The following is a 20,062-nucleotide window of genomic DNA, read 5'->3' as shown; positions in this document are numbered from 1 at the left end:
CTTTCTGAAATGTATAACAGATTCGTTGATAAAATTCTTGTCGATGTAAGAACGTATAATGCAATTTCCACAAAATAATTATTTCTAAACTAAAATTGGGCGAAGTTACAACATTCTTCTCTACAGTTTGCTGAAATGAACAACAACATAATACACACACTATTAGTTTTCGGTGAGTCATCATCAGTTTAGACCATTTTAGTTATCTGAACTTCTCTTACTGGAATTGTGACGTCAGAACAAACATTATAGACTAATTGTTCTTCATGATGACTGGCCTCATTAAAGCTTAACATACATTTAAAAATTAGTACAAAGCCACTCCCCAAAATTCAATAGTCATCAGACACATAAAATAAATGAAATAATATTAAGGTTTGTATTTATAAATATGTTGCTTTCATTTTACTAGGAGCCTGCATATTTGCGATGATAATATCTCAAATATGTGTTCAAGAGGAGATTTGGAAATTTTTGATGTAAATAATCAGCGAAATATAATCAAAAGAGACTTTTCGTAGGTCAAAACGCATATCTTATAAGAGAAAAGGCATTTATTTCACAATCTTATACTGTTGTGACAAAAAAAGTTCTGGAATAATTCATTTTACTCTTGACATCGCTAGAAGCCACTGAAAGGCAAAAAACGCAACTCTGTCAGGAAGTCATCCTATTTCACGATAACTAATTAGGATATTAGCATGTTCCAAATCAACCTTTAAAATTATTAAGATTGGATTTTAGCGATTTAAAATCAGATCAATAGAACAAAAATGATTCTGTCTGATAGTTTTTTTCTGTATCTTTCTGTACTCTTTAATACAATCTTTATCACTAACTCGCAGTTGGTTACTAACATTTTGCGAAATCTGGTGATTGAGGTGAGAGATGGACAATGTCTATTTCCCAGATTCATTGTCTGAGTATATTAGAGAGAGACAAATTGAAGAGACGTTCAATGTATAAGTATTGCCATTCAACTATTGTTTTATATGTTTTTTTGAAATAGATTTTGTCACATTTTGAAAGTCACAAATTGTCTTTATAAGATAATCTAAATAATCTAGAAAAACATTTGGATGTTTCAACAGGACATATTTATTAAGTGTATAGCACATTAATTTGTGTAACATAAACCATTGACATTAATTAGCATTTTTTCCAAAATATATATTTAATATTTCTTTAAATGTCAATTTTTAAAAATGAAATTCAGTAAAATTTTTTAATTCAGATTTTTGTTTTGGTCCAATTTTCATAAAGAAGAATAAATTTTGCACAGTGAACTAAAAAAAAAGCTGTTTTAGAAAATCGTAATTTTAAAAATCTCGGGGAAGATTAAAAGAAATAAGGAATAAATAAATCTCAAATTAATTATAATTAAACCATGATATATATCATATTTTAATTCACTTAACAAAGTAATTAATGTTAATTAAATTATCGTTCGCTTATCAAACACTAGATAACAAAGCTAATATAAATATTTCAAATTTAATTCAATTCCACTTAAAAACTAATTAGCAAATGAGTAAGACGGAAATTTCGCTATTGTTACACAGAATTAATTAAAAGAATGACTAATTAATGAGATGAAAATCTAATAACGGTCTTATTCCTGAACACAGTTTTAATCACAAACATTAGATTAAACGTTTGAAAAAGAAATAAATGAAATCAACGAAGTTTTAAATCATCTCTATTTCTTAAAATTTTTAGAAATGAATATTTCAATAAGTTAAATTTGGCTTTAGAATCATTATAAAACACAAAAGTGGTTTCCTAGCAAATTGAATAACATATCAATAAATTACTTGAGAAACACATTTGATTCAATATTTTCAACCATTTGAAAATTAGCATCATTCCATTAGTTATTTACATTTTAGTTTAAGAACGCATTTGACTTATACCTTTTCAATTATTTATTTCAGACAAGATAGTCTAACGGATTAGAATAACAAGATATAATTCTTAAATGAATGAGAGTTCATATGGAATAATGCGCGGTGTTTCATTTGTCCAAGCAAAAAAGAAAAAAAAAGTGAGTCACGAAAACTGCAGTAAAATTGTTGTTGCAAATGAATGCATTCAGTTCAAAATAACATAATTTACACGTTGTATACTTTGTGTCTATTAAATACGGGAAAATTCGCAAATGATATTGATTTGGAAATTAGAAGTTTGTCGGTGAGATTTTTTTTCTAGATGCAGCGCCAAATGCGTGTTTAAGAAAATGTTCACAGCTCCAAATACGTGATAGGGAAAATGGTCATCGCTCTAAATGCGTGTTTAAGAAAATGGTCACAGCTCCAAATGCGTGTTTAAGAAAATGGTCACAGCTCCAAATGCGTGATAAGGAAAATGGACTCAGCAAATTAAGAAACTGGACATAGCATTTGATTTGACTTCTGTTACGAAAATTGTTGTTTTTTCGGAGAATAAACTAACGGATCTGAATAAATTCGTGGTTATGTGGTTCATTTGCCTAAACCATTTCAGTAAATGTTTTTTTTTTTTTTTTTACAATGTTTCTTTTTACAAGGTCGTCCAATAAATTTATAAAGAGTGGTAATGAGTTGACATCACCCGAAATTAGACTTTTTTTAAAACCACCTTATCGTTTAATGTACTGAATATGAAGAGATACCTTAAAAGTTTCAGGTATCTCTTAATGTAACCAACTCAAAAGTTTACTTACTGTTTAAAAATGTAGCTATGAAATTCCTCTTTTAGTTGCTAAATTCGGGTTGAACATTGAAAAAACGCATTTCGAGTTGTGCCCGTTTTCTACAACACACATTTCCATTTTCTGAAACACGCATTTCTAGAATAAAAAGATTCTTCAAAGAGCTATAAATTCTTCGGAACTTTCTTTTATCAAGAGTGCATTTCTCAGTTTGCTATGTTAGGCATATGGTTCGACGTTAACTATTCATTGTGGGCAAAACTTGTCAATTCGTCGTGGGAACAGCTCATCGTCTTGACAATTCGTATTGAGCACAATTCAATGTGACAATTCTTTGTGGGCACAACTCATCGCTTTGACAATTCTTATTGAGCACAATGTGGTGTGACAATTCGTCGTGGGCACAACTCATCGCTTTGACAATTCGTACTGAGCACAATGCGGTGTGACAATTCATTGTGGGCACTACTCATCACGATGATAATTCGTATTGAGCACAATTCAGTGTGATAATTCGTTGTGGGCACAACTCATCGCTTTGCCAATTCGTATGAACAAAATTCGGTGTGAGAATCGGTCGTGAGCACAACTCATTGCTTTGACAATTCGTATTGCTCCCAATGCGTCGTGGGGACAATTCGTCTCGGTAACAAAATTCATGGTAATTACAATAAACCGCAGCGAGAAATCATCGTGAGCACAATTTCTTGCAGTTTCGATAAAACGCAGTTATTTACAAAGACAATTGTCTTCAAAAGATAACTAAATATTTAATTTGTGGCTGTTTAAATATTACGAAAGCACCTACTGGGGGAAGGGTTCTTTGATTTCCACATTGTTTCCTTCCAGGGGACAGAAGTGTATGAGTAATGCTTGTGTGCGACATTGAAATCCTCTTATTTTCTATTCATTTAATGCAAAAAGATGTAACAAAAATTTGTGAAGACTCTTAAACTCTGAAAGTCTTATATTTTTAATTAATGGTAAATTTGAGATAAGAAAAGGTTGCAAATTTTTTTTTTTACTAAGTATTAGAGGTCAAAACTTTTGAACATCGAAAGAAATCGTAAAAATTTTATAAGGAATATTTTACTCAAAATGACATAAAATAAATGAAATAACAATTCAGTTTCATGCCTAGTTACATGTTTTATTTAAATTTATTTCAAAAATTAGCTTATCATAGTAAAAGTCAAAGCAAACAACAGAAAGAGGGTCTTAGAATAACATGCGACGGGGTTTGTAATTTCTTATTTTGCTGAGACAGGGAGAGGGGTTTAAAATTTCCGAAAACATAGTTGTAATATTGAACGTCCTCTTTTTCGTTTTCGCTTTAGTTTAAAAGTCTGTGCACTGTGTATGTTCGATTAACAAACTAACTTTATTTTAAGAAATATTGTATATATGCATCTTAAATTTATGATTATTGCTTTAGATTGTATCGTAAAAGTGACTTTACTTATTATTGTGTGCATCATGTCTTACTATAATTATAGATTTTAGAGTTACTGAATAATACACATGGTGGTGACTACTTTGTAAAAGAACATTATAGGGGTTTCATTACACCAGGAAGTATCTTTGGCTTTGGTGTAGCTGAACACCTAGTGATCACCACTTTGGTGTTGAAACCATTTTTTGCTGTTTATATGCACGAAGCGTTTTTACAATGTAGATACTCGGTCCTCTTTACGAATACGGCGTGCCTGAGGTTGGAGAGCACCGCAAAATATGTTTCACTGCTTTTAGTTGTTTCTCGTTATTCTTTCTCAATAATAGTAGAATGAAAAGGGCCAGACTTTAAAATTGTGCAAGGACCAGAGGCTGCTATATTCTCAACATGATTATTGTAATCATGTTGAGAGCATGTAAGCCTCTGGTTGAGAATGACTTTTTGAGCTCTTAAAACTCGTCGACTGTTATTTCCAATTTGTATATTTTTGAGGAGAATGAAGTAATGTTCAAGTAATGTCTTAAGACATAGTTCCTTGGGATTACTTATTTAACCTCAAGAGCTTGTTTTTAATCTTTCTTTCTATATTCTGCTTCTTGGAAACAAACGACTGGAGGTTTGTCAACAAAATATTGTTCGAAACACAAACCTCGAACGGAACACACCCTAAGTAAAAAAAAAGACATTTATAAAAAGTATAAAAAATTACACGTATAGATAGTCTTTCTTTAAAGATTTTTTGAAATCTATAATAATTGTGTGAATAATTAAAAAATATCAAAATTATGCAACAATTTAAGCAAGGAAACCCATTTCAAATGTAAAATACTTTAATAAGGAATCATTTAAGATAAAAATAGAGAAAGAGGTAAGTATGGAAATATCTACATAAAACTTGTTCTTAATAGATAATAGATGTTTTGCTGTTTTGAAACACTCTAAAGATACATCATAACCTTGATTTAGATATAATACAAAAAGAAACATTTCTAACTTTATTTCTTTAACTCTCCTCAAGAAAAGAGAGTTTCACGTATTTATCTGGTATTTTTTTCCGGCAGTTTCATTGGTTGTTGTAATGGTATTTTGATCGTTTCTAAGAAAGAACTTCTAAAAAATAATCATCTTTTGATCTTTTCCAAAAAGAGAAGAAAGACGACGTCAAGTATTGTTTGGGACAAAGCCAACGTGTTGGATTTCAAAGGAAAATTCTATAGAGCTATTTAGAACATATGTGATGGGAAATAAATGTTTTTTTTCGAAGCAATATTTTTTCTATGAAATGTCATATTATAACAAGTTTGAATCAGTTTTAATACATTGTCGTTCAATTCTACAGAAATAAATTTCTCAAAAAAAAAAAAAAAAAAAAAAAAAAAAAAAAAAACAAATCTGATTTATTTAGAAAATGGATATATAATCAGTTTTTATAATAATTTTTCTAATTTTAATGAATTTTTTATTCAGTGAATGAATAATAATTTTCCATTTGATTCAAATTATTTCACTAATATATAGTCGCATAAAATCTTAATCTTCAACCAAACTCTAATTCTGTTGATATGAGTTGAATCACATTAATGCATTTGTGAGAAGGTTGGGTTTTGCTTTAATACATTATTAATTGTACATTATTATTATTAATTTATCTCTATATTAAATTAATATCGTCACATTGTGTCACATATTCTGTTTTCTTATTCTTTATTTTGTCCCTACTACAATGGTTTATTTCTTAAAATTAGGCAATCGTTCTACTTTGATTAACATGTTAACGAAATGCTCGTTCATAAAGCTATAATAATTATATACTGGTCTGGATAGTTTGGTTGGTAGGGAGCTGGACTCATGTTTGTGAGACCGGGAGTTTGAATCCAGCAGGCCGAAGACTCTTTGTGTAGTAAATAGTGACAATTACACGTTAAATCTGTCGGGTTACAAAATCCTTCATGTTCCCATAACAAATCAATGTATCTGGGGGTACTTAATTGGAGTTTGATAGTTCTCTGGTTCAGGTCAAAATTACGATTTGTAGGTGAATGAATGGATGTATGAATAGGTCCGCCCCATAAACGGGTGTGGCACATGTATGTGGCAGCAGAAATCGAATTCTCAGCCATAGATGGCGCCACTGAAAAACACGAACAATCTCACCCCCGCTGCCTTAATGGCCGACTACCGCAACAACAATTATATACTTCATTATGAAAATGAACTTTGTCTTTTTTAAGTAGTTTCACTGCTATACTAACTCTCTTTTTCTTATTTCTCAATAAATACCATGATTTTATAATTTAATAAAAGTGTAAGTCATTCCATGTCTCATACATAACAGTATAGTTTAAAGCTTATAGAGGTTAAGGAGACAGTCAATAAATTACAAATGAAAAATAATATTTTAGAATATTTCATACCAAAAATACAACAATAATCTTTAACTAGTATCGAAATAATCTTTTGCCTGAGATTCAATGATTATAACCTGTTGCAGTTTAAGCCCTGCATCCAATTCTATGTCAGTGGTTATTCCATTACAATATCAGATTTGATGTGATATAGTTTGTTCCGGAAATTTTTTATTCAGTATCAACAGCTTGAACATGTCTTTAAGGCTTAGTGCTTTAGAATAAATGTTTTAAATATTTGTAGAAACCAATATTGCGGTATTGCATAACTTAAATAAATTTTTTTTCATCTTAGACCAGGGGTCACCAAACTTTTTTGATCATCGACCCCTATATAATTTTTCGAAATCTCCATCGACCCCCACAAAAGTAATTTTCTATTAATTAAAATGAAACTCTATTAGATACTGTGTTTGTACATTTATTTTATGATTTTAAGCATTTATTAAAGTTATAGTACATTGTGTAACAATAGTTTTATGAAAAATATATTAATATTGAAATTTAAATACCTTATTATTAAATAATAAGTAATTATGCATAAGTAGATATAATAAGTAAAGTAACTAAAGATTTACTGCTTCTTGATCAATGAGATGGGTGTGCCTGGTGTTTTTTTTGCAAGGTTCGCTATATTGGGTTCAAAATTGGTCAATTTTAATTTTCGTCAAAATTAGTCAATTTTGTAATTTTCGTAAAAAAATACAAAGTGTGCTATAGTTTTGTCGCGGGCTGCACTAATCCATATTATTAATGCTTATCTTCTTTTTTGTGCATTGATAATTAAAATTGATATCTAAACTAAACGAATGGTTTTATCGAAACAATAACTAATTATCCAAAACTATAAAAGTTTTAATAATAACACTGCAAATATTCAACACAGTTTGCAAGGATAGCTGAAATTGCGTATGATATTTGCATTTGTAACGTCAATGCTCGTCACACGAGACATTTGGACAAGCGCACATATGCATATGACTTATTAACTGCGCTGAGTTCGTGCTACTGTTCGGTGGTACGTAAATATACTTGTTTCACCCCAATAAATATACGTTTATTAATTTATGTTTTATAAAGAAACTGATATTGAGTCAATTATAAAAAAAAATCAAAAATTTTACATACTTAATTAGGTATGTGTGATTTGCGTATTGAGAACTGTTTTTTTTCCAACCCACAATCGACCCTTCCGATTCGGATCGACCCCCATTCGCCCCCCTGTCTCAGATCAACCCCTGCTTTTGTTAAATAGACCCCTGGGGGTCTATATAGACCACTTTGGCGACCTCTGTCTTAGACAATGTTTTGCATTCGAATTTTTACTCATATAAAATGTACAGTGCCCAAAAAATAAATAAATAAATAAATAAAAAATAAAAAATAGGATAAATGAAATTTACAATTGTGTGCAAGAATATTTCGATTTTCTTAAAAAGTTCTCGAGAGATAAAGAAATATGTAAAGCACTGATTAATTAGCACATTAATGTCAGGAGCAAGAACCATCTATCATACGCGATGAAATCCCCGTACGTAAAAATGCGGTTTTTGGATCAAAAATAACTGAAGATGCTCCGTTGGCTCATTCTGTATTAATATCATTAGAGAATAACACAGAGATTTTACAACATTAAAGTTAAATATGTTTTGCTGACCAAATATGTTCCTTATTTTCTGCATTTCATGGAATTCTGATTATTTTAAAATTCATATTAATTCAATTTCATAAATCTTGATTTATTTCAAAAACTCAAATTATAAGTTCAAGATGATTTTAAACGAGTCCATACAGATAAATGCTATTTAACAAACATTCATAATAGCATTTTACTTCCTGTTTTCTTTAAAAAAAAATTGAAAACCCTTTTATTTTCATAAGATCTTCAGTAAATATTTTCTCAATACAAAATAATCAGCTTTTAAACTAATTATTCAAGCGATGTATGGTTTGCTTATTTTCGAGCAAAACAAATGTTTTGATTTAAACTGAGTGTGAATTCTTTTTCTTTTTAAAAAAATTCTATTTTCTTAAAAATCTTTTATCGGAAAAGAAAAGGAACCGACAAGGACTTCGGAATGAAGGGCATTTATTGTTATGAAACATATTTGAAAGCCAATTCCCCAGTTCAAAGGGAAATCCAACAGACCGCACAAAATTAGAATTTTAATTGTGCAGCGATACGGGTTTTCCCCGGACAATAAATAAATGAAACGAAACAATCAGGAACTCTGCGGGTTCTCGTAAAAATTAAATTTAAAGTAGAACGAAATGAGCATTCGAAATTCCTTACTTTTATTGGAACATTTTTAATTTTCCTTACATGGCCTGGGGTCTGTGATAAAGCGTTAATGATGCCCATTATCACAGCAATTAGCAAAGTATAGTATTTTAAAAACTTTGCTACCCCTAAGGAACGTAGAATGTATTTTATTTCTGTATGGTTCACAAAGATATCTTGGTTTATACATTACGAACCGTAATGTATTTACCTTTATCAAACATTTCTCAGCCGCATTCAGCCATTAGATTTCTAGTTTATATTTAGAAATAATTTAAACGTTTTAGAGTTTTACGCGCTTTAGTGAGAAAAAGAATGAGATTATGTAACTATTGCAAGAAATGTTGTGATTTAGATGAATAAATTATTTTAGGAATAAAATTTGTGACTTTTAGAAAGATAAAACGTGATTATGAGCTTACGAGGCTTTATTTAAATGGGTTTTGAAACTAAGCGATGTGCAAAACTTGGGTAGATTAAACTTGCTGTGTTTTTATTTTAATGGGCAATTCACCCTAAAAGGAAAGTTTAATATACAAAATTTGAAAAAAAAAAGAAACTAAGCAGAAACATATTTAAGGAATATCGCAATCAATTTTACAATAAAAATAAATCCGAATTATAAAATCTGGGTGAATAAATTATGATGTTTTTCCACTGATTTTCATGATCAAGTAAAATATTCGCTAATATGTGCAGATTATACTTAAATTACATCGCAGTTTCACATTGCGCACATAATTAATTAGACGTTAAAGTATTTACTGAATTTAACATGCGTATAACTCCTAGAAAACAAAACATGAAATAAAGGCGATGATAACCAAATTGTATTAGTAGTATATCTGCAGATAACTAAGACTTATTTTCCACGCATATTCACAGATCTCCAAAAGAGTAAGGAATAATAAAACATTTATTATAACAAGATAAAGCAAAATAAAAAAATGGATTTGGAGTTTAGTGAATTAGGATTAATTCTCCAATTAAATTCATGTTAAATAATTTAATCAATTCAATTCCATGAATTTATTTAATGATTATTAACCACTCTAAAAAATTTCACAGCCAGATGGCGGTTAGGAATCGGCAAAAAATGTTCTAGCCTCTGACCGTAGACATAAATTTATGCATATAAAGCTAAAATTACCATCTGCCTTTTTATAAACAGGCCTGCCCGTAAATGTTTCTCCTATAATATATGGTCAATAACGGAAAATTCACGCTATTCTTGTAAATGTTATCGTCCGTTTGGACCTTGACGGTTTAAGAGACTAAGGCGATTCGTTTGTCGAATCAAGGCAGACTGTGGAATAAGGTAAGTGCTGCTACCTGGCGAGGAGTGAGAGACGAACATGCTCATTGCCGTGATTATCAAAGTAAGGGGAGTGCCAGAGATACGTTCTTTGGCGTCGACTGGTATCAAACTTGAGGCGTTTGTTTCCATACTTTGATGCTGTACTCATCCCCAAATTGAATTTAAAAGCTTTGTATAGTAACTGTATAAATTAAAATTCCGTCCAATGTTTCGTACCTGAAATATCGAGAATCTCATTTAAAAAGAAAACAAACTGTAGTTTCATATACTATGTCAGTCACTGAGATTCAAATCTTACTCAATTCAATTTAATCTGTAAGGAAACCACAGAAATTAGAATCTATACAGAATTAGAATCTATTAGAATATATCTCAATTAGAATCTATAAAGATACCACGTGAGAATTTAGCAATTGTTTAATATTCTGTTTTTATTCGATATTTTTGATATTTTTTTTATTCGATAAATTCATAGACGTTCCTCTAATTTTGAGATATTCTGCAAATAACAAATGTAGAATAATTTAAAATGAATTACATTCGAACTATTAGTTCATGTAAGCTCCACTCATGAGTAACTTTGTCTCATGAACTGTGTTTAAATTTATGACGTATTGGGATAAAATACGATAACGTAATTTAAACTTAATGAGTTTAACAAATTTTAAAGTTCATATATATCGCCAAAATGAAAAAAAAACATCAATGATCCGTGATATTTTATTTTATGTCTGTTGAGTAGAAGCAGCATGTTTTTAAGTTTGACAGCTTTAAAAATATTTTGAAATAAAAAAAGCGCGTCATCGAATATTCCATCGGCATCAAACATCGAATTAAATTTCCATCAATTGGTTAATCCATTAAAAACGCTTTAACATGCAAATGGCTGACAATGAATCCCCGCTCTTTTCAAAAGATTCCTTTTTGCGAAAAAAGGCTTGAAAATGAATCCTCATGAAGAGAAGAATCAATCCATTGGTATTGAATCTTATAGTTAATTAATAAAAAGTAGTATCATTTCTAGTAACAGAAATCGTTAATTTTTGAAAAGCATAAGTGTAACGTATGGAAATCATTATTTTCATTCAAAAGACGAGAATTGATTACTGGTTACTGTAATTAGGAAAACTCATTTTATTTGTTATCAAATCAATATCCATGGAAGTGACATGTATTTTGATTTTTTTTTGGTATTAAAAACTATTGCAATATTTTATTTTTGTATTATGCTGACATTCTTTATCATTAAACTTAAAGATTAAAAATTATTTTGGGGGAATGAATTTGTATGAAAATATTAATTTTGGCATCCTTCAGGTAATAATTCTTTGCAACCGATGCCGTTTTGTGAAATTCAACTCTTATTAATTGTGAAATGTGAAAAAAAACGGTCTTTTTAATTATTTCGAAACTTAAAAAGTCATTTGTTTGAAATGCGTATTTTATTTCTACATTCTGAGAAATTTCCGTTAAATTCGAGGAGTTCGTTAGCCTACTTTCAGCCTCCTTATTCGACAATGAAAACTCAGTACCCGCATTTGTAACAAACACCTGCATAGTATATTTGACCATTAAATTATTCGGCTATTGCATAAATCTTCCAAACTAAATTCTAAGATGCCCAAGCTTTTCTATGTCTATATATAGTTTATATAGTATAGTCTACGGTCTCAAATGTTCGAATTTCGAACCTGACTGGCGCCAAAGAACATCCCTCCTGCATTCCCTTTTCATTGGTGACCACGGACAGCGAACACGTGACTTTTTCACTCATCGACAGATGGTAACACTACACTATTTTGCTGAGTTCAATAATTAGCCTTGATTTAGCAAAAAAAAAAATTCATCAGAAATTTCTATTTTGACGTTAATTTAAAGTCAGTGATCATATGCTTTATGAGATAAAATATACGAGAGGACCAGTGTTTTTACGGTCATGATAACTTCACGGGCATAAATTTATTGTTACAGTTAGTCACTTGATCACCGTTAGATAGCGGTTACTAATCATAATCCAGTGGTAAAAGGTTTTAGAGTGTTTATTGGCCTAACTGTTTTGTCATGTATGGAAATGGCATATTTATGAATGTCATTATTTACTGCAAGATTTGCGAGTTTTATAAATTTGAATGCCATTAAGGGCATTAAGAATATCCTGATAGCTGAATATGATAAAAAACTCTTCTGAGTTCAAGTGTTATAGCATAAATATGCTTAAAATATGGTGATGATTTGCTTAAATAAATTAAGTTTCGTGAACCTGTTACTAAAGAAAAAAATCATTGTAGTACCTCTCCTTAACTTTTCTTGAGTTGTGAAACGTAAAGTGACATAATTCAAGCCGATTCTATCTTCAAAATAAATACCCTGTTTCTACTTATTTTATGACGAAGATAATATATATGAATATTAATAATACCCACTCTGTTTCTCAAAAATTGAATTGCAGAATTTTAATAATCTTTTTCTGCTTACCTAAAGTTCTGTCAGCACCTACTTACCAAAATAACACGAGTAAACTAAAATTTCAGCAAATCTTGTAGCTGCCTTTACAGAGAAAGATATAATGTTTTTTGTCAACTGAAAGAAGGAAGTATTCGAGAAGAAACCTTCCAGTTTAAAAAGTCAGAAAATACTCGGGTGAGAATGTTTTATTCAAAGTTTTTAAGCCAGGTTTGCATGTCAAATAAAGAGTGGTTTTTATGGTAATTTTTTTTCTGCGTAAGCACACATCCATTTCGACAGAGTAAGTCGGCTTTTTGGATAAAGTCTGCGTCGGGTTTACGACAAGTCCAGCTTTTTGTAATCCTAAATCCCTTTATTTTTTTTTTCGACCGAGATCTTTTACCTATTGCTATTTTATTTTGCAGAAATATACCAAACACAGGAAGTACTTAGAAAGGAAGTTTCTTCTATTATCTTGTATTCGAGAGATTATTTATATAAGATAAAGGAGACAATACGAAAACGTTTTTTTTTTCCTTGGTAAGGAATTATTTTTAATTTTTTATGCTTGCTTAAAATATTTTATTTCGAAGTAAGGATTATTTAAATAGATAGATTTTTGGTAAGTTATACTCGAAGAAAATCTAAACACATAAGCAAATTTGAAAGTATGTATAACTCTAAATAAAATTCGTTTTAATCAAATAAAAACACTAACATCTTGATCAATAATAAACTTGTTATTTCTAGAAAAATTTTCATATTTTTTTAAAAGTAAGGATATTTAAAAGTAAAAACAACAATTGAAGTAAAATGTGAGAATAAAAATTTTGAGATCTATAGAAACGAGGTTTATCTAAGGTGGCCATAAGAGGTTTTTAAACAACAGTTTGAACCTCCTCGTGCATCAATGACAGTTTGAGGAGGCTGCTCGTTGTTCTTAGAAATTGACTTCAAGGCGAGCATCACAGCTGATGCAAGCTAAGTTATCTACATTCTAATTCGTCCCATATGTGGTCTGCGTGGTTTAGATAGGGGCGCTGAGAAGGACAGTCCAGTTTCTTAGTGTCAAATCATGACTTCGCTAATCTTAATCTCTAAATGGAGAAGGCATCCTGCTAGAAGAAACCATCTCACAAACAATGCCTAAGAGCTGGTGGAATGTGTCCATATATTTCACCATTTAAATTTTTAGTCACAGAAATCTCCAGGACAAATCATGAAAAAAATGCTCCCTTTCGGATGCATTTGGACAAATAGTCAAGTTCTTTTTATACTTTAGAATGATTTTAAGTAGAAAAAATTTCTGTGATTCCAATAATACGACTTCATTTTTTGGGGGGTTAGGAGGCGTAAGAAACCTATTACTACAGTATCCATAAGTACCAATTTTCACAGTTCATCAAGCATCACTGATGTCAATAATAGTTTGTTGATTTTTTGTGGCTTACTGGAATGGCTTAGTACGATGAAAACTAACTATAATACTTGATATATCATATTAAAAAAGAGCATTAAAAATTCTTCAAGCACGGGCATTTAGTCAAGCATAAGTCATCTCTAATTATATAAATAATTTCAATCATGATTCACTTCAACTATTTACACGCGATTGGATTTAAATCATTATTATTTCAGATCATTTGGACAGAGAAAAGATTTACGGTTGAATGACTTGCTAATTTCTTCATACTATCAGTGTTTAAATCCCCAAGTTTCCTATGCCATGAATTTGCATTATTTTCTTCACTGGTGACTAGTGCATCTTTCCGTTCATTTAATTTAACTTCATTTTGTCCAGAATTACACTTTTTACCTTTTGAAATAAAATTTTTTCTTTCGAAATTTCCACCTTATCTTTAACAAATTTTACTGCGCCATCATTTTCTCTAATGGTATTAACCGAAAACAAATTTTTACTCAAATCTGGAACATACAACACATTTTTCAAAATGCACTTTTCAGATTCAATAGCTCCTTTATATTCAGCTTGAATTTTTTCGTCGAATAAAATTTTTGCTGAAATAGCTTTAGGTTTTTTTAAAGCTTTCTTACTGTTGGCCATATGAAAAAAAAGATCCAGAATCAATTATCCAAACTTCAGAAAAATTAGAACATTTGTTTAAAGTTAAAAGCGATGTAGCTCTTGATCCTGTTTCTTATTTGTTTAACGAAAATAACATTCTTTATCATAGTGATTATTCTTCTCACATATACGAGTATTATTACGAGTATTTATACGTTGAATTCTAGCAATCTTTCGCTAAATGTGATGAGCTATTACGCTTGAAATTCTTTTTTGTTTAAACGAGTTTATTTCACTTTTAAATTTGCACTATTTAGATAAATGATCAGTACAATTACATTTAAAACATATTTTAACTTGCGTTTTAAAAGCAAACAATTGTTCATTTTCCGACAATTTTATATTTCGTTCTTCATTTAATAACTTTGCTGTTAGTTTTTTAAAGTTTATTTTTTGTTCTCAGTAAATTCCCATGCTTTTCTAAAATGCTTGCATTGTTCTGGAAGAATAGATAAAAATTTAGATATAACCATTTCATCATCAATGCGTTTTAAGTAAATGCAATGTGTTCTAATTTGCTTATATTTGTGGTGTTATACAAGTTTTTATTGAATTTATAATTAAGGAATTTTTGTAAACAGAGACACTTTTGTTGTTCCGAATCTTTTTCAAAAACACTACATAATTTTGTAAACATTTCATAAGTTCTACTGTATGCTAAAATATGTTTCATCGCCTTCCATCCATTGCACTAACTATGAAATGTTGTGCTTTAGCATCATTTTTGTTCCTCGAAATTTTGGGATCAGATGTTTCTGCGCCATTTTGGTTATAAGTTGCGAATATCGTACAAAGAATATAGCTTTTAAGTAAATTTTTATTAGAAACTTCCATGGTGCAAAATCATTGTGATTTTACAACTTCACAATATTATTTATATCACCACTTGAACCATATTTTTTTCTTTGACATGACGCATTATTCTTATGGAACGATTGACTCACAATAAAATACTTGAGTTAGTAAACTGAATGGAATGCCTGCAAATGACGTACTGTGGGTTTCTCTGTCCTGATTGGTTGTTGAAAAGAGGCATTTGTTTACGTTAGCGACTGCTATTTCCATTCGATTTCGAGTAAACCAAGCCCGTCAAGTATCAGTTCTCTTAAGTAACACATTCTATATTTTTACACAAAAATTCTTTTATGAAGATTTTAATTATTTATATTTCTTAACATAAAGACGGGCATGAAGTCATGTAGAATATAAACAAACTAATTATTCATCGAAGTTGCCAGGTACACAAAACAAAGATATGTCACGGTTACAATAAAGTACATAAACAAATAATAAATCTAAGTTAAATCAAAGACGTAGATGAGAAAGAATTACATGCAAATAAATTCCATGTGTGATATCGTGCTGTATTTAATTAATTTCACGTTAATTAGCACTCTAACTTATGTGGAGAAACGTAGCTCAACTTTAACGCGCCATTTTGCTTATATACGATCAGATGGTACCGACGCCATAGGTCCCATGTGTGGGTATGCATAATGCTCTTTTTCTTGAAGTGCAAGTACCCAATTAGGAAATGGTTTTGTTATTTTTTGTTTTCAGTGAGTGGATTGCAGTATTTTTGCTGTGATTTTGAATATTGTCTTTCACTGTAAAAAATAGTCTGTTAAATTCTTCAGAAAATAACTGTCAGCTGGTGTGCCAATCTAAAACCGTTTATTTCACAGAAAAATACTATTATTTTAAAACGAATGCCTAATTTTTTAAGCAGGTAAGTATTGTTATTTTAACAAACAAAATCTATCATTTAAACAAAAAACTTTACTCAGTTTTACGTCACTTTAAGAAAAAAAAAACTCTATAAAATAACATTGTCAGCATTGTGGTCGATGCGAGTCAAGAGCAGACGTTTCATCACGAGTCAAAGCCTGGATTCGAACGTGGGTCACCAGAGCAAAGGCAACTCAAGTTCAAGTGTTTGGATATGAAGAAAAATCTTAAACTGTCTTTAACTCAGGGGATAGAGCGTTCGCCTTCCAATGAGGTGAGCCGGAGTTCGATCCAGACGATGGCTGGTCGATACGAATTCCGCATCCGGCTTGCACTGACCAGTGCTGACGTTAAATATCCTCGGAAGTTGGCGGATCATGGGTAAGAGTCCCTATCGTCAGGCTAACAGTGGGAGGTTCTCGTGGTCTTCCTCTCCATGTAACGCAAATGCCGGTTAGCTTCATCAAAAAGTCCTCCAAGAAGGCAAATTTCTCCCAATACTCGATCCAGGAGTTCCCTTGTCTTCTAGATTGGGTTCAAAATTACAAGGTCACGGAGTTGAACATTAGTACTCGTAAACCCATAAAATTGGGTCACCGTTCAGTGATGGTAATAAAAGAAAACTGTCTTTATCTTTTAAGCCAATTACACCTTTTTTTTAAAAAAGTTTTTTGCTGCAACATTTATATAAATTATGACCAAATGTATGCCTTGATTCGCATTGTTTTTTTCGTCCTATTTGTAGATTAATAAGCTATAATTAGTTGATGAAACTTCACAACTGAAATTCGCACCTTGTTTTGGATATTTTTTTTCCTATTATATTGTGTTTGATGCGAATAGAAACTATTAGTCAGAGTAAAGCCACTTTACTTTTATTAGTCATCACTTTTCTACCATGACTCCTGTGTTACCATGGACATCAGTGTTAATTACGTATACATGCTTCGAAATAAATTCGTGTATGACTCTTTCGTATTCCTTTTAGCCGATTGAGATTTTCTAAAATACAATATGTAATAGTTAGATAAACGGATCATTTCAACGTAATATTTTATTAAAACTTTCTTTCAAATCATTACATTTTAGATAAAATTTTAATGCTTTTGTAGACATCATAAAGACTATTTTTTTTTCTGAATAGTTTAAAAGAGTCCGTCTTCTATCAAAACTATTTTTTTTCTTTATTTACTTTTATTTTCAACTGTAAAGAGTTTGGTAAAAAAAGTTAGGAACTGAATTTGCTGATAGAAATAGAGAAATAAACAACAAAGTAATAAAAAAGGCTTTTCTATAATCCTTTTATTCTTCGAGCATTTCTTTTTTTTTAATGTGATTTAAGAATTTATCTTTTTGTCTCTTGTCCACAGATAAAAATACGCAGCTTTGATTTTAAATTGTTTATTTTGAATACTTATTTGAATCTATTCAACTGCTGGAAAAATAAAACAATCTATAATCACAAAATGAAGAGTTTGTGCGTTCTCTTTTAACTGTATGTCCTTTTGTGTTATTGGCCTTTTAATTTGAGCAATGGCTCGGAAGAATTTCAGCCCTGGAATTTAGCAATTGTTCAAAATTTTTTAGTTCTTTTTGTTCTGGAGAGATGTTTGAAAAATCAATTTTTATCTATTGTCCAATTATTATAAATTATTATAAATTAAAATGTTGGCAATTCGGTACTTGCACTTCAAGAAGAAGACCTAGCATACCCACACATGTGACCTATGACGTCAGTGCCAGCTAATCTTTTGTCAGCAAAATGGCGTATTAAAAGTTGAGCTAAGTTTCTCTACACTTATTCGATGCGCAATACAGCTCTGTATTTAATTAACTTATCGTTAATTACCATTAATTAACGATATTAACATTAAATAACAATTAATTAACGATGTTAATTAACTATAAGTTAATTAAACACAGAGCCGCATCGCACATCGAATAAGTTTTGAATACAATATTTTCTCGTCTGCTTCTTTTACTTAACTTAGATTTATTATTCGTTTATGTATTTTATTGTAACCGTGATATATTTTTGTTTTGTGTACCTGGCAGCTCCGATGCGTAATTAGTTCCACATGGCTTCTAACCTGTCTTTGCGTTAAGTCTCTGTGCAAACATATAGTGAAAGAATTGAAATATTTGAGAAGGAATCTTTGTGAAATAGTTCAGAATGTGCCACTTAAGAGAATTGATACTTGACAGGCTTAGTTGAAATAGAATGGAAAGAACAGCTGTTAATGTAAACAGATGTCACGTTTCAACAGCCAATCAGGATCGTGATACCCACACTACCCTCTTGCAGGTATCCCATTCCGTTTTTATCAGATATTTAAATAATAACTCAAATGATGTTTGCTAGCTTACAGCTCTATCTAAGCGCACAAAGGAGTTTATTGTAAGTTTTTATCATTTAATTATGTCTTTGACTTTTAGTCACTAAAGCTCAATGATAGGCACGAAAATATGAAGATCACGTTATCGAATTAGTATTCTTGCAGTTTTCCGAGTTTATTTTGTTCAGAATCTTTGAAACTTGCTTCTATAGACATAAGTAGTTTCAAACTAATGATAATTGAATTAAAAATCAAAAGATTAAAAAGTAAAGTAAATGGATGAAGGATAATTATTTGCTTCGGGGGACAGTAAAAAAATGCCATACTATTATTTACGGCAAAGATGGTTAATTAATTTTGGTAGAAGATACTACTGATATTGTTGAGCTAATAAGTGCAGTTTTTATAGGCGCTGTATTTAATAAATAGGAAACCTCGTCACACCACAAAGGGTATTCGAGGGCACCGATAAGCTCGAGTGCAAGAACATAACTGCAAGCAGGCGAGGGAGTGGGGCGGAAGTCGTACGATACTAGTGCAACGATTGCGCCCACGCAAAAGATGCCCAAACCAAAAAGCTGCAGTAACAAAAGCCTTAAGGTTGAGAGTGGGAACCAAACCTCCAGCAGACGGACTGGATCCCCCGGGGTCAGCCGCAGCGAGAAGCCACCGAACCACCACCACCACCAGGACCCGTCCGCCAACCGGAAAGCCGGACAGCCCTCGCTTCGAACAAAGCTTTATTAAGCAAAAATACAGTATTACCGAATCATAGGCTTTATGCAAAATCACATGTAGTGAAAATTACAATGGAGCAGTAAAAAGTTCACCAAAGTTAAAAATAGAATGACAACAAATAAAATGATTACAATAGAACTGAACCCTACAAATCAACTGCCTTCAAGAAGTAATGAAATACAATTAAGATCAATCGAAAATAGTTATAAAAGTTTGATTAAAATCTAAACAGTAAAAAATAATTTAGAACAGTTAAAATTGGTGATAAAATTAACATTAAAACATTAAAATTAACATTAAAACGAAAAGCATTTAAAAGATAGTGTTTGTCTTGGACAAAAACTCAGATGCGGAGACAGGTATGACAGTTACTGGATGTTTAGTAGTCTACGCCGAAAAAGGATTTCGCGATGAGCTCCTCCAAGGCTTGCCATTTAAAGCGTATATGGACATAGTGCTATGTTTGGCAGGGAAGTGTCTCTTTCTAATTTCATCATATGTTAGACAACAACTGATCCTACACATCAAAGATTGGACAGTGTAAATCCTTATTGAAGATCCGGTGTTGGCATGAGTTCTAGAT

The sequence above is a fragment of the Parasteatoda tepidariorum genome, chromosome 3, assembly GCF_982258835.1.
Source record: "Parasteatoda tepidariorum strain Cologne lab strain chromosome 3, Ptep-v5.0, whole genome shotgun sequence".
NCBI classification, from domain to species: domain Eukaryota; kingdom Metazoa; phylum Arthropoda; class Arachnida; order Araneae; family Theridiidae; genus Parasteatoda; species Parasteatoda tepidariorum.
The sequence above is the reverse complement of the archived record's forward strand: the minus strand, read 5'-3'. Positions refer to the sequence as shown.